The sequence below is a fragment of the Hylobates moloch genome, unplaced genomic scaffold (genome assembly GCF_009828535.3).
Source record: "Hylobates moloch isolate HMO894 unplaced genomic scaffold, HMol_V3 SCAFFOLD_10, whole genome shotgun sequence".
NCBI classification, from domain to species: domain Eukaryota; kingdom Metazoa; phylum Chordata; class Mammalia; order Primates; family Hylobatidae; genus Hylobates; species Hylobates moloch.
The window spans coordinates 42,510,857-42,525,657 of NW_026652285.1; the positions used below are offsets into that span (position 1 = coordinate 42,510,857).

A 14,801-nucleotide genomic window follows, 5' to 3' on the forward strand; every position below is an offset into this window, starting at 1 on the left:
TCCTGTGTGAACTCCTCACATACAGGAAGCTCCAGCAGTCCATCCCCATTTCAAATAGTACTTCTTTCATGCAGCCTTCTTAGATCTCTTAAGGGAAAGGAAAGCCTCTCTTATAAGAACTGTCTGCATGCATTGTGTTTGTACCATTCTTAAGGTGCCTCACTGTCTCCCTTCTATTTTATGGAAATATAATGCTACAGGACAGTAATCATATTTTAAGTACAATATTTTAATAAGCACCACGAAGCCAGGATTTATCATTAGCTTTCATGTTTCCTCTCCAAATGCCTCATACAGAGACCCCATAAAATATATAGCAGGAGTTCAATAAATACGTTGAATAAATGGAAGCATGCACAGACACCCATTTTGTATCAGAGGAAAAGGAAGCAAAAAATAGGTTTATATACAGAGTAGGTCTGAACACACGCAGCATTACTTCTCAAGGTCCACTGTCCTCAAATAGCTTTGCACTTACGCTTACTGGTTTATCCAGCTTTATTTCTTTTCTCACACCCATGTACGTTGTTTTCCTCACTGATCCAAATTGTTTTAGATTAACCTTATTCCACATTAGAATTGTTTTTAAAGATCCCAAATATATGATTAGTTTTTTTTTCTTGCCCCAAGATATGTTTGTGCTTCTAAAAATCGAAACTGGTTAAGAAATCCATAATTATTCAGTCTCAGTTTAAACTATATTATCAATGCACATTTGTATTTCTTTAATGTGGTGAAGTAGAAAGTTACCATGGCATTGTACAGGCATAATTATGTCATTAAAATGCTAATAGCCTGGGCTTAATGAATTGTTTTATATACATATTTATAATGGATTCAAGTAATACCAATGAAACATTTTCAGATAACCATCAGCTAAAATATGCTAACCATTTTTATTCTCTCTTTTCCCATAGGCAAAGCCCTCCTGTTCCCAGCCCCAAGTTGGTTAAACCCATGTTAAATCTATAGGTTGAAGATCTGGATCACTCGAAGCCCAGAACCTTTCACAGCAGCGATCTGCTCCAACACAGGGTGATGTCATCATCAGAGGCCACACAAATAATGCATTTCTCACCATCAAAAAGCTTCTGAAGCCATGTTCTCAAAGGCAAAAAATAAATAAATAACCAATTAACTACACCAGTGTAAGGGTGAAACAAGTTCTTATCTGATAAAACTGACTTATAAACAGAGGTTATCTCTTCCCCCTTTGAAACAGCCTCACTGTATTTAAGTGAAATGCATTACAATTTGGAAAAATGAGGGAGTCTTTTATTCATTTCCATATTTAAGTCCATCCATTCCTTGATGGTGTTCCCACACTCATTCCCAGACCACTGGCCCTTAGGTCTGTGGGAGAAAAAAACCAAAGCCACTTTTAATTCCTATTAAGAGATGTAGCTAAGAGCACAAGGGGATTTGCTGTAACAGCACATTACCTGCTAAGAACAGTCATAGTGACCATTTACAGAGGGCTTACTATGTGTGCCAGGCACTGTACAAGGGTACATTATACTCATTACTTCACTGACTAGCAAAGCGGTTCCTACTCGCAAGGCGCTAATCTCCATTCATTTTCATTAGCATCACAGAAGCACAAAACACAACACAGAGCATGGAATTGGAGGTACACTGCCCAAAGTGACTCATTTATTAGAATGTGGAGAATCAGAATGCAATGCTGATGGGGAGAAAGCAAGGAGCACAACCCCTTTCCAAGCACCTTTTCTGAGTGGTCGAGCAGCCTTTGCTCTGTCCTTGCCATCTTGGACTTCCAAGCCCCAGGCAAACCTGATTCCACTGCCTCCTGTCTGCGGTAATGTACACTCCCTGTCTCTATTCTTGCTGTACTAACTCCTACCATCAAGGGAAATGCAGCGACCAACTTACAACCTGACAGGATGAGAAGAAGAAAATAAAAAGCAAAACAGCAAATGTGATTTTCAAGCCTTAGGATCCACCTACCTCTCCTTCGTGACACTCAAATCGGTACATCCAAAAGTTCTCCATCTTTCCGGGTGCTGTTTGGGCAGCTGGGCCAGCTCTAGTGCCTCCACTTGAGAGCTGAGGCTAAGTCCTGACCTCAGTACCGGTGTGAGTTGTTTCCAGTGTTGTTAGATACCCGAGTCAATCATGCAACTGGTAACAGGAGATGTGACCACCTCCCAGGGTGTCCGACCCTCACATTAACCCCTCGCTGCCTGAATGGTCCAGGCAGTCATGCGTCACTGCTGGGCATCAGCAGCTGATGTTTCTGAGAAGGGGCTGGCCTATCCCTCCTGGCAGCAGCACCTACTATTTCTGGAGAAAATAAACTCGGCTCTGAATTGCTACCAGAAACTTTCACACACCCCAAACTCTGCTACGTTTATAGAACCTGTGAAAAAGCATCCAGCTCATGTAGAAGGAACGGGTGGGAGTCAGGGGAAAAGAGGCTCTCTCAGGACCTGCATCAGGATGCACCTGGGCATGTGGTGCGAGCCTGGAGGACACTGAGGCCAGCTAGGGGCCGTGCCTCTAGGCACGGGAAGTCTCTTCACCTTTACCGAGGGCCTGAGACAGCCTCACGATGCAGTCTGAATACGGGGTATGGCAAGCCAGTGACACCAACACAGAAAAGGGCTGCCTCCAGGGCCAGTATGGTTTGAACCAAACAAACAGATAATCCTACACTGGGCTCAAGAGCTGGACTATATATGCTGGTTCAGACCAGACCAGAGGAAGGTCAAGACAAACATGGCAGAACTAAGCTGGATGGAGGAGCTCTTGGAAACAGAGGTAGCAGTGTGGTTCTGAAGGCAGGAGGCAGATAGACCTCTGCAGAGAGACGCCCCCAGAGCTAATCAGCCTCTCAATGATCTGTGGCAATGGGGAAGGATGTGGATGCATGAAAAGCACTCATCTGAATAGATGACTTTAGCCTTCTCTCTCATCAAACCCTTTATCAGACATGCTGACAGGTCTCTCTGTGAGCCTACCTGATTGGCTAATGTGCTATGATAGGACCAAAAGGTAGAAAAAAGAGACACAAAGGGCCTGTGAACAATCCACAGCTGGCAAATCCACCCATGCTAATTGACAGTTTGCTGTGCTGTGGAGAAGCTCTGCAGGCCAAAGTGGGAAACGCGGCCACAGAGAGGGTGTCCTCAGGCACTGCCCTCTCTCTCCTCATTGTTCTGGCATTTCTGACCACTCTTGTTAGCAGTCTGATTGCACCTACTCTAATCTGAATCAGTGGGATGCAAGTCCCATACCTGTTAGCGACCATTCTAGAAAGCCCTTTCTAAATGGTGAGCACTGCAGGAGGTATCTCTTCCTACTTTACAGCACTGGGCATCTCTCAAAACACTTTTTTCCTTCTATTAATTATTTAAAGAGAGAAAATCTTGGGGTGTTGATTCTCAAGAGTCCAGACTGAATACTCCTCACCATTTAACTCTCCCTAGCCCATGGTGCAGCCATTTCCCCCATTATCACACTTGAAAATTGCACTGGTTTCCATTTATGAACTGCTCAGAACAGGTGGGTGAAGCTGTTCAGAGTGTTCACTGGTGCTGTGAAAAGCTTGCAACTTTTTCAGTTATTACTCAGAAATGACCAGCACACATAAGACTTAAAATCACTAGTCAGACCCAAATAAAATTGCCAGGCCTTCTGGAAAGTTATAGAAAGCATCTACCCGGTGTCCTATTGGCACAAAAGAACTTAGAATTCTTTCTCTGGCTCTGTTTTCATTCATTCTTCCCTTTCATGTTCACTCTGCACCTGAAACCTACTTAATTATTCACCACCACCTTCTCCATGCCTCATCAATAATGGATAACACCTGCGATGGAAAACTCCCCCCAGCAGCGCAAAGGTGGTTGAGATGGAAGCATGAAGAGGAGAATCCACATGCCACACCCAAGGGAGAAACCAAGCACTGAGACGCCAGCCTGTCTCAAGGCCTGCTCTCTCTTGCGCAGCTCCCCCACACCAGCAAGACCCCTTAACTCTGTGCTTCCCGAACTTTTTGCACCATGGCACACAGGGAAATGTTAATATTTGTACAATACACTGGGTCAGAGAGGACCTGGAGGCCACAATGAGGCTGCACAAGGGTTGAAGACAACGTGCCCGGTGGCCCAGGTCACTCCCCATCCCCAAAGTCCGGGAGTATCATCAGCACACTGGTTGAAAAGCTCTGCCTTAACTTATGGAAGGGTCTTTACAGCAAATTTTGACAATGGCAGTCCCTTGGGAATAAAGTTAAACTCCTCCTTCTGAGCAGTCCACCACGGACCTGCTCTTTCTTCAGGACAACACCTTCTCTTTTCCATTTCCACAGCTTGCCCTAGTCCCAGCTTTCTCTGACGTGGCCCCCTGCCCCATCTCCGTGCTGGCTCTCACACACCATCCCTTTTACGCCACTTTGGTTTCATCATCCATTGGTCACTTTGGGATCTGCAAATCTGCCTCCTCTCAGCCAGACAACAAACAAATGCAGCCCAGGAGTTGGGAACGGCTGACAAGGTCAGTAGGAGAGGAAAAGGCCAGCAGCTGCTCTGCCCTAAATTTGAAGCCCAGTAGCTCTTTGCTGGCATGGGACGATGACAGATACCAAACGTGGTAGGCAGACTTCTCAGATGGCTCCCAATCATCTCCACCTCCTGGTATTCAGCCTCTTGGGTAATCTCCTCCCTGGGGAGGGAGCATGGCTGAGTGACCTACTCTAAGCAATAAAATACAGCAAAGGTGACAGGATATCACCCTATGACTGGGTTACAAAAAACCATGACTTCCATCTTGCTATCAGACTCCATGACCTTCTTATCCTGCATACTTCATGAAGCAAGATACCAAGTGTCAGAGAGCCCATGTAGCAGAGAACTGAGGACACCTCCGGCCAACAGTCAATTGGGAACTGTGGCCCTCAGCCCCACTGCCCATGAGAAGCTGAGTCCTGCCCACAAGCATGTGAGCTTGGGATGACTGCAGGCCACCTGACCCCCTGATGGCAGTCTCCAAGAGACCCTAATGGAGAGAAACTGTGAGATAGTCAAGGAGGGTTGTTTTATGCCACTAACTTTTGGGGAAATTTGTTACACAGCAACAGATAATTAAGACACTAAATAAGGATTCAGATGAAAGGCTCAAGAGCAGAGGAGGCTCGAAGGTCTGGCTTGGGGCTTGACAAAGGACTAGCTTAGATTGTACACTCTGCACCAGCAGAGCCTGTGTCTGTGTCAGTCAGAGCCTCTATCTGTCATTGCTGTATCCCTGGGGTCTTGCACAGTGCATGATCCATAGAAGGATCTAAAAATGTTTATTGAATCAGTGCATGATAAATTGTAAGATGCACTTTCAACTTTTGACTAGGACAGTAGTCACAAACTCTCTCTAGTTCACTGGCAAAATAAGGAACAGCATAGCTTTGAGGCCATATTTCTTATTCCTATATGTAGCTGGTGTTCAACAAAACACAAAGGTATCAGCAGAGAAACAGCTATGACAGCTCAGCTTAATCACTTTGCATGGCAGACGGTTGAGAACACATTTATACCGCTGATGCCATTCGCTTGTGTAAGAAGTTCCCCATCCTTTTCTGAGGACTGCCTGGAGAATACACTGGGTTCCATTTCTGCTGTCCTGGCAGCGGGTCCTTTGGTTCTAAGGTTATGCTTCTGAATAAGCTTCTGGGATGTTGACTTAGAGGGTCTGCCAGTCCCATTTTTAAACAGTCTGGATCATATAAGAAAACAAAGTTGGTTTTAGAGCTGACACTGGAATGTATAATCTTCTGCAGCAGGTAAGGGAAAATCGGAGATAAGGATGCTTGGAGCTTTCTTCCTCTTAACACCACAAATGGAGACAGACTGGGACCAACTATCCTAGAAACACCCTTCTTCCCTTCCCTAAGAATACATCACATTCCAGCCAAGAATCGATCCACTTAGGGAAATAGGGCTCCAACTGAACACATATTAATCCTAAATTCTGTCTACTTGATTTCAGATCCCATTTCAACTTCATCCCTTGCTAACCAGATCCTGGAAAAATTTTTTCCAGCCAGAACTCTGCAAGGTGTAATCAGCAAGAGGAAATCTCACAGTTCATAATACCTTAACAAGAATCCTTCACAAAAAATGGAATCCTTTGGTAGCAAGACAGCTCTTTTCACTCGCCCTTGTAAGCTTGACAACACAACAGCAAGGTCGATAGGATAAGATGCTGCTAACAAGCCTTAATGAGTTAGCATGTGCACTTGACCTTGGTCAGGAGTCTCCTAGCAACTGTCCAAAAAAAAAAAAAAAACACCTTGTCGGTGGCATGATGATTTCAGGGCAGGGAGGGGGTAACATCAAGGAAATCGAGGCCCCACATGAAGCCATGGTGCTCCTACACCCTCATTGCAACATTTTTCTTGGAATTAAAAAAAAAAGTGGATGTAAAAGTACACATGATCAGGGCAAGAGTTCACACCAAGCCCTCACTTCCCAGGATTTTGATAATACCTCCATCTCAGCAGGAGAGTGGCTGGTTTCTGATTAAGAAGCATTAGTGCTGAAATGGTTTCCTGCTTCAAAATCCTTTCTCCAGTTGTCTCTGGAATCAGGAGTAGGATGGCAATAAAAGGTAAATGTTATCTGGAGGGGTGGTGCATGTTGCCATTATAACTAATTAGCAGTTTAGTTTGACTTAATCAGACCAACCCTGGAAGAAAAGGCTGATGGTATAATGCTGCTTAAGTTGGAAGCTGAGAACTAGGGTCACCTTGAGTGTCTGACCAGGATGGGCAGCCCAGTGGGGGATCTGAGTGCTGAGGACAGCAGAAAGGAAACACCAGCCCAGAGAGGGTGAGGAAGGGCTGCTAAAGGCCAGCCTCCTAATTCAGTTCGCCAGTGACCAACCCCAAACGTTAAGTGAGCTTTGACTTCCAAATGTAACTGACACATCAAACTTGTGATTCTTGTTTCACATTTCTATATAGGACTCAATATCTGCAAAACCATTTTCTCTCATAGCTACCCTGGGACATAAATCTGATTAACTCATTTTACTGATGAGGAAACTGAAGCCTGAGAGGAAAGCAGGTGACAAACTCAAGGTAACTGCAGCAGATCAACTGTGAGCAAAGATTTACATATGATGGACATTCTGAGCAGTGCATCTGTGTGACTTGCTCTGAGAGAGATACAGGAGAAGGATGAGACACCGACAGTGAATTACAGAGGCAACAGGTTAATGCATGCAAGAAAAGTGGAAAATGAGATCCTAAAGAATTGAGTGTTAAACTCTGGTCCACAGCCTAAGCCAGCGCTTACCACTTTTGACTGAATCTCATTAATACCTGTGCCAAGACTCAACCTCCAGAGGCTCTAATCAAGAAGTCTGGGGCCTTGAAATCTATGTTTAAAGAGCAAAGCCCTGACTATTTAATCGGAATGTGACCTGGATAGAGGCGAGATCCGCATGATTACAAGCATGGCTTAGAGGCCAGTCCAGAGAAGCATAAAGACATTTAGCATTTTTCATTTTAAAGATGATCACGTTTATAGTCAAATCGCATTTCATAATTCTCCCAGGTCACAAAAAGTCTATTTTCAACTACTCCTTCTGGGTAAACTGGGGCCAAAATGTTCAGACTGGCTCCAAATCTCCTTCAATCCATTACCAGACTGACTTACTTTTTGGTGTCCCATGGGTAGGGTCTGACCAAGAGGTCAGCTAGGCATGTCGAGCTGAATGTCTGTTGTTTCAATATGAGAAACAACAGGAGAAAAACTGCAAGTGGAACCCTCCAGGGGAGTGAAGTGGCCTGTGTCTAAACAGAAATCCTCCTCTCTTATGGCTGCTCTCAAGAAAGCAGTCAGCAAAGACTGTGTTTCAAAACAAGTGGATTGAGAAACTACATGTTTGGACTCAGAACATGTTGCCAGTTACACTTGTAATGGGAATATTTTTCATTTTAAAGATGATGTTTGTACTCAAATCATATTTCATAACTCCCAGGACAACATGGGCTCCAGGATACAACTGGGTTACATATGAAATTCAATTATCCATATCTGTTCCTCTCCCAACACCTTCCCTTCTTCTCCAATATGGCCCCAGTACACTTATCACAGAAAATATGAGAGTGGCTGGGCATGGTGGCTCATGCCTGTAATATGACACTTTGAGAGGCCAATGCTTGAGGCCAGGAGTTTGAGACCAGCCTTGGCAACATAAGACTCTGTCTCTACAAAACACACACACACACACACACACACACACCACACACACATTAGCTGGGCATGATGGTATGCACCTGTAGCCCTAGCTACTAGGTAGGTTGAGGCAGGAGGATTCCTTGAGCCCAGGAGTGTGAGGCTGCAGTGAGCTAGGATTGTATCCTTGCACTCCAGCCTGGGTCACCGAGTGAGACTGTCTCTAAAGAGTGCATAGTCGGGGCAGAGGACACAATTTTTCTAAAGACTACTGGGCAGTTTATTGAGCATACACTTACTCAGCAAGCATGTCAGACACCTGAACTGTGGCCTATGAGCTGCAACTCTGACTGGAAACTGACAACAAAATTCTCTCTCACTAAAACGTCCATTTATTTCCCTGTTGTTTGTCCCATCACTTCTTGGCACAGTTTCACATATATACTGTCTGGTGAGACAATCCATCAAAAAAGTTGAGAAAGATTCCTCTTGGGAGAGGGGTCAGGCAAAGAGAAAAAATTGGAGCCTAGAGGATTAAAAAAGATCAGTCTTCTCCATCAGTTTCTTTTATTCCACAGAACACAAAGTAACTGGAGAACTTGCCTTCTGGTGTGCAGACCACCAGACAAGTTTTGCTCTGGTGATTTCGAAATAGTGATGGTCTGATGTCAGTGGGGGAGACACCTACCAGGCAACACATCTTGCCTAGAGCTGAACTGACAGGTGAAACTCTAAAGACAAGCTAAAATAATTGGAAGCAATACTTCCAATCCAGGTGGTGAGATCAAAAGCAAACATTCTCCCATTTCTTTTTTTTTTTCCTTGATTGAAATGAATCATTTGCTCTTCAAATGGGATTTCAAGGTGAAGCCTTTTCATTTTAACGGTGTACCAGTAAGATCATTAAATCTTTAAAAAAAATTACTCCAGTTGCACTAGGTTCATAGAAAAACGTCTCATTTTGTTGTTGTTGTTATTGACAACTAAGGTCTCCTAGAGCATTATTCTCCACTGACAGAAATGACACTTTACTGCGGATTCTAAGTTGCAGAATGGGCCATTAAATGCACCCTGGTAAAAGAAGGCATCTCAAAAACATTTCATTTTTGAAGTAAAGACCATTAACCTACATAAGTACACAAACCCGAGGACAAATGAACGCATCACACTTCACCTCAGCAAGCATCACTCCCACTGCGGTTAGTATTCTTGCTGCTATCCTTCCCACAAATGTTCTGTGCTTTCCAAACTAAGCACACTATCAAGCCCACAGCTCCTGAACTCTTCAGGTTTTTCATTGTCAGGGTGTAAATTCATTTACCAATTAGTGATCTTCACCTTAAGTAGTACAGCCCCCGCCTTGACCTACTTTTTATTTCTTTACTCATGTGTGTCACATAAGCCAAATGCAAGTGTGTGTGCTTAACACAAACCCTGCAGGAAATTAAAAACTTAGTGCACTCATCTTACCATACAACATAGTTAATAAAGCAGTCGTTTCTTAGAAATTGTGCACAAAATGTACAGAAGTGTTTGCCTTTCTCCGTGTTTCCAGGAAAGCAGTAACAATGAGATGGTTCCTTTGGTCAGTGAGTCATCTCTAAAGGATTTCTACTCTTGCATATTTTTCAATTAAAGCAAAGAAATACATGAATATAATTTTAAAAGTCAAATGATATCATGCAGTTTATGGCAGAAATTGAAGTCTTCCCTGTCCCTCCCATGCCATGGTCCCACTCTTCTAACGTTTTTCCCTGGAATTTATTTCCATATTCATAAATAGCATGTTTATACTGCCTCACCTTGGTTTTTCAGTTTTAGATATTATTTCCTGGCTCTACTATAAACAATTAAGATTTACCTCTTTCATGTTACATGCACCCTCATCCTCTCAATATTACAATTTCTGGTTAATCAATATTCAGTGCTTGTGTTCTGAAGACTATACTCCTCCCTGCTGAGCTACAACGCATATTATTGCATTTCTTGCCAATATAACAATTGCTTTTACTGAGGTAAATAATGGAATTGTTTTTCTGTTTGCTTAGTCTTCTATGGACTGATCAATAATTTATGCCAAGCTCTCCTAAAACCATCTAAGACTCCTGGTGGCACAAATTTATCAGGAAATCTCTCAGTTCTGCTCTTTCTACAGACTGCCTAACTGGAGCCCTCTGAGTGGCAGGCCACATGGGATTGGTGGCTGGACTTCTGCATGGTTGTGATCCTGGGATCTCCTTTCCCATCACCTGGAGATTCTCTCTGCTGCATTCCCAGTTTGGGTCCCCCGTTTCCTGGATCTTGCATCTTATTTCTTGGTTTATGCTCCCATGCAAGAAGAGCAATCCTCCAGTAGTTTCATGGGAAAGGGTGAATGTGAGGTAAATTTTCCGGGACCATGCATGTCTAAAAACATCTTTATTGTACCTTCACACTGAATTGAAGATAGACTGGCTGTAGGTCTCCCAGTTTCCAGTGTTGCTTGTGAAAAGTCCAACATCATTGTGTTTCCTGATCATTCTTGTTTTTATTTCTCTGAAGCCTGTACAATCTTCTCTTTCTCTCTCCTTTTCTGAAACTTCTGTCTTTTCTATTTCATTATTCTAGATAGGTACCCAGTAGACTCTTTTAATCTGGAAGTTCATGTGTTCTTTGGGTCCAGGACACGGTCTTTCATAATTTCCCCTTCTGTTTTATCTTTGTTCCTACTACTTTCCACCCTTTTGCCATACTTGTTTTACTGTTTTGAAGATTTCCTCAATTTTGCTGCCTTGATTTCTCCAGGTGACTTTCCATTTACTTTATGTCTTTGTCTTTCATGTTAGAGATGTTCTTTAAATGTCTGGTGATCCTTGGCTGTTCACTCATATTTAAATCCCCAAAAAGCCTATTGGAAGATCATATACTTATGATGCAAGAGCCGTCACTATGGGGTGATCAGGTGGAAAGCCAGGTGGTGTACTGGGAAACCCCCAAACATTAGTATCTGTAGTATTTTCTCTTGGGCCTGTTACCTCAGAGAGGAATACACTCATCTGCTGGGGGCTAAGGATCCTGAGTGGGTTGGATTCTAAGCCTGACAACTAACAGTTGTAAGGCATTCTCCGGGTCTCACTGCTTAGTGGGCCCTGTGTTCCCCAAGGCACCTTGTTTCTATTTCCAACTGTTGCCATGTTCCCAGTTTCAGTGCTCCTCTGGTTCACCCTTTCCTTACAGAAGCCTCCCATCTTCTGCGGGGAGGAGGAATCACCTGGCTTCATGGATTGGAGAAGGCATCAGGAAGTTTAATGTCTCCTGTGACAGGCTTCCAAATAATCCTCTTCTTTTTCAGCCATACCTCTCATATTTCTGCCACCTGAGGTATCTGTGTCTCTAATTCTTGAGCCTTTTTTGGGGGGCATCTACCACACACATCCTCATAAACACTTGGCAGAAGAGAGAAAACAGAAACCTCATCAGTGTGTCAGGATGGACCAGGCTGTGCGGTGATAACAAACCACCCCAAAAATCTCTGTGGCTTAAAACGATAAAGGTTGATTCCTCTCTCAGAGTACATGTCCCAGGAAGCCCCACCCATTGTGGTTTCACGAGACCTGTACTGACAGGGGGCAGAGCCATCTTGTGAGGCTTCCCCCTTAACATAAGGCTTTGGGGTTTGTTTCCACTGGGGAAGAAAGCATTGTCTTAGCTGCTCCCGCTTGGAAGCAATACACTTCAGGGCTCACGTTTCCCTGGCTACGCTTAACTTCTAGAGGATGAGGAAGTGCAGTCTTCTCTGCATTTGAAAAAATAAGAGAACTGGAAATCATGGGGCACACTAACTCCTTCATCACAGCCAGTTACCACTTGGGTGTTGCCAAATTTTGTTGTGCTCATCTGTTGCTGTTTCCTCTGTTAGTGTTTGTGCTTTTTATTATTTTACTGGAATTCTAGGAGGGAGCAGAGATAAACACCATTTCAAACTGTACACCATACCACTTAAAGTAGCCAAAACCCTCCAGTTTACACTGTGTGCTAGCTAACATCAATCTCCCTGAGTCTACTGTGACTCTGTTCTCAAATGATTCTGTTGCCTAAAGACAGATCAGTAGGCTGTGGGTTTTCAGAACTGGTCTTCAGGATGGGTGTGGTGGCTCATGCCTGTAATCCCAGTATTTTGGGAGGCTGAAGCAGGTGGATCACTTGAGGTCAGGAGTTCAAGACCAGCCTGGCCAATATGGCAAAACCCCATCTCTACTAAGAATATACAAAAATTAGATGGGCATGGTGGCATGCGCCTGTAGTCCCAGCTACTTGGGAGGCTGAGACAGGAGAATTGCTTGAGCCTGGGAGACAGCGGTTGCAGTGAGCCAAGATCGCACCACTGCACTCCAGCCTGGGCAACAGAGCAAGACTCCATCTCAAAAAAAAAAAAAAAAAAAAGAAAAGAAAAGAAAAGAAAAAGGACAGGTCTTCATTATCAATATTTTTCAAGAAGAGGATTGGGAGATACTTCTCAGGCATATATTTAGAAAAGTGAAACTCCTTACTAGAAGAAAATGACATAAGAATTTTTTTCAAATGTTTAGAACACAGTTATTTTCTCTCAGTGCTGAGAATGTAATAGATGTGTTCAGTAAACTCCTATGGATTAGCAATCCCGTTTTCTCTCTCTATACAACTCACCAGCAAACAAATGTCAGTTTGCTCCAAGAAAAAAGTTCTTAAGTTCTGGGGGAATCAAAAGTAGTGTTAAAAGCAGATTTAGCAATTAGCAACGGTGGCTGACAAATGGCAATACAGGTTTTTTTTGTCTCCTTTTATGCGCTTCATTATAGTTTGTGATCCTGCCATTTTGAGAATGCAAATACTCAATACTGCTTTTTTAAGAATACCATTTCTCCAGGTCTGCTGACCATAATCACAGTGAGATAGCTCTTTTTGTTAAAACTTTATCTGTGCTAATAAAAGATTTAGTTAAATCTTATATCCACAGCACTCACATGGGGAAAGTGCCTAGATAATACATTTTTTCCTTTAAATCAGTAGTTCTCAATCTTTCACATGCTTATGAATCTCAGGGAAAGTTTACAAAACAAAATAAAATAAAACAAAACGACCAGATCACTGAGACCCACATCAGGTATTCTGGTTTGGAAAGGAAGGGCAGTAACTTGCATTTCTAATAAGTAACACCCAGACAGACTTCAGATCACATGGTTTTAAAACACCTTTCCATTTTCTATAACTGCATACATGGAGAATGAGTGTTCAGTAATATTTTTTGATGCTGAGATGGAAATCAACAGAATATAATACTATATTCTCATAAGACCATTAAAGAGGCAGCAAAGGAAGGTCTTTCCTATAAATATGGCATGACAGATGAAATACAACCCACAAATAGCTTAAAAATGACTGCTGAAATACTTTAAAGCACAGGTTTTCAGTTTCACTTTATATTAACTATTCATAACCCTGTGATCCATATTGATTTCTTAGCATCAAGCTGAATTTCTGACATGGTGGGTTCCTAAAGCATCATACAATGTTCTATAAGTAATGTCACCTTTTGAATGAAACAGCATGCAAGAGAGTTAAGTTGTTCTCCTAGTTCAAATGAATAAAAGCCAGCCTCTAGCCCTACCATAGGCTGTGCTGTGGGCTCACTGTGAGGCTGCAGGGGCAATTGGTTAAGCAGGTCATTTCAAGGAGCTGGAGCACTGGAGAAAGCTGAAGGAAGAGGCCAGCATCTGGACCAACTGTGCCTGCGGCTTTTTCCTCTGGTGGCTTTCCAGGTTTCTAAAAGGATACAGGAACCAGCCTTTTGCCAACTCCCTACTTTTGAAAACCTGCTCTATTTCCACCTCATTTGCAAAATGCTTGCTGCAATCCCTCCTAGCTAGGAGGAATCTGGAGACAGCTGGATGTCAAGGAGAATTCTACACGTGAGTGCACCTGTTTTTCACTGAATCCGAAGCCTAGAAAACAGACAGGACATATCTGAACTCACTGACCCAATGCCGCCCTCTTGCTGGGGAGGATGAAGTTCCCTTCCCTACCGGTTTCCAACCTTTCCTAATCCGCTAACAGCAAACGCTGACTATTCCTTAAAGAGAAGGTGAATGCTGACCTGCATAGCTCTTTATGTGGTAAGTAAAATGAACAAATACCTTACAATAATGGTTTCTCACTCCAAAGATACATATTGAGAAATGGCCTGGTGCAATCATAAAATGCAGAATTAAATGAAATTGAATATAAGCTCTTGACCCTTATCTTACTCCAAGATCCATTTTTAAATGAAAGGCTTAAAAATTATTCAAGAGTATGGAAAGGGAGAGTAGAAGCAGACAGAATCTTTATAGCAAAGGAGTCAGAGTAAAGGTTAGTCTTCCTGATATATTCTGAAAAGATTGTGACACCTAAGCTTGCCATGTTATCACATTTCTTAGGCATTTCAAAAATGGAAAATGTCAACAGTGGCATCAATTACTTTGTGTAGCTCTTCACAATGAAATACAATTTGGTTTAAAACAGAATACATATCTTTTGTGAAGTGAGAAGGATGCCCTGATACCATCAGATGTGAAAATTAGGAACCTACCACAATGAGGCATAGGGTGGGTG

The 14,801-nt window shown here is 43.0% G+C and overlaps 1 protein-coding gene across 6 annotated transcripts in view; it reads right to left on the minus strand.

Moving 5' to 3' along the window:
• APBA1 (amyloid beta precursor protein binding family A member 1) overlaps window positions 1-14,801 on the minus strand; it is a 247,906-nt gene that overhangs the window by 65,073 nt on the left and 168,032 nt on the right. The window lies entirely within an intron of this gene.